Source organism: Capra hircus (assembly GCF_001704415.2).
Source record: "Capra hircus breed San Clemente chromosome X unlocalized genomic scaffold, ASM170441v1, whole genome shotgun sequence".
Lineage (NCBI taxonomy): Eukaryota > Metazoa > Chordata > Mammalia > Artiodactyla > Bovidae > Capra > Capra hircus.
The window spans coordinates 33,181,550-33,183,226 of NW_017189517.1; the positions used below are offsets into that span (position 1 = coordinate 33,181,550).

At 40.7% G+C, this 1,677-nt stretch overlaps 1 non-coding gene across 1 annotated transcript; it reads left to right on the forward strand.

Annotated features, from left to right (window-relative positions):
* Positions 1-504: 504 nt before the first annotated feature.
* On the forward strand, positions 505-576 carry TRNAW-CCA. Its single transcript has one exon. It is a non-coding gene; the product is annotated as a tRNA-Trp (tRNA).
* The last annotated feature ends 1,101 nt before the right edge of the window (positions 577-1,677 follow it).

A 1,677-nucleotide genomic window follows, 5' to 3' on the forward strand; every position in this document is an offset into this window, starting at 1 on the left:
TAGTTTTTAATTGTTGTATTTTTTAGTTTACTGATATTTTCTCCTGCAGTGTCTAATCTGCCATAAATCCATTTTGTTGTTCAGTCGCCAAGTCTTGTCCATGTCCAAGTCTTTGTGACCCCATGGACTGTAGCACACCAGGTTTCCCTGTCCTTCACTAATCCCCCAGAGTTTGCTCAAACACATGTCCATCGAGTCGGTGATGCCATCCAGCCATCTCATTCTCTGTTGCTTCCTTTTCCTCCTGTCCTTAATCTTTCCCAGCATCAGGGTCTTTTCCAGGTAGTTGGCTCTTTGCATCAGATGGCTAAAGGACTGGAGCTTCAGCTTCAGCATCAGTCCTTCCAGTGAATTTTCAGGGTTGATTTCCTTTAGGACTGACTAGTTTGATCTCCTTGCTATCCAAGTGACACTCAAGCGTCTTTGCCAGCACCACCATTTGAAAGCACCAAGTCTTTGGCACTCAGCCTTCTTTATGGTCCAACTCTCACATCTGTGGGGGCTTCCCTGGTGGCTCAGAGGTTAAAGCGTCTGCCTCCAATGCAGGAGACCCAGGTTCGATCCCTGGGTCTGGAAGATCCCCTGGAGAAGGAAATGGTAATCCACTCCAGTATTCTTGCCTGGAGAATCCATGGGGTCACAAAGAGTCAGACATGCCTGAGTGACTTCACCCTCTCACATCCGTACGTGACTACTGGAATACAATTTAGTATGTTTTTAATCTTATACATTATAGTTTTCATCTCTAAAGTTCTATTTGGGTCATTTATAATTTTTTCCATGTCTCTATGAGACACTGTGAATATATGTAAGTCACTCAGTCATATCCAACTCTTTGAAGCCCCAGGGATTGTAGCCCACCAGGCTCCTCTGTCCATGGAATTCTCCAGGCAAGAATATTGGAGTGAGGAACCATTTCCTTCTCCAGGGGGAGTCTTCCCTACCCAGGGGGGTCAAACCTGGGTTTCCTGCATTGCAGGCAGATTCTTTACCATCTGAGCCACATATGGACTACAGTTAAAGTAACTGTTTTAATGTCTTTGCTAATTTGAGTGTCTGTGTTAATTTTGGGTTAGTTTTTAATTGATTCATTATTCTCATTAGTGGTTAAGTAATGTTACATTGTATGAATGTACCGTAATTTATTTAACTAGTGCAGTATTGATGCATATTCTATTCCTTTCAGTCTATTACTAATACAATTAATGCTACAATGGAATCCTTATACTTATGTCTTTGTGCAAATATGTTGGTAGGAAAAATTTCTGAAATCAAATTGCTGAACTAGAGAGTATGTGCATTTAAAATTATTTAGTTAGTTATTTAAATTTTTAATGTGATAGTCAATCTGACCCCATTAAAAGGGACCTGGCTCATTCATGCAAGTGATATCTGGAACAGGTATAGTCCCAGTGTCCTTTGTTACTTGGTTCCTGCTTTTGATAGTCATTCAGATACCACACATTTGGTTTTCCCACACCTGCCAAATTTAGGATTTTCCTCTTGTCTTTCTTAGTTCTTCCCATTTGACACTGCCCCTCAACTTCCACTGCTTTCCTAAGACTCTTGCATCACCACTTATTTTAGATAGTTTTTTTTTTGTTTATATATAATTTTGTTATTTCTTCCTTCCAGATCCATGAGCAAGAACTTCAGGAAGAAGCAGCTCCTGTTACC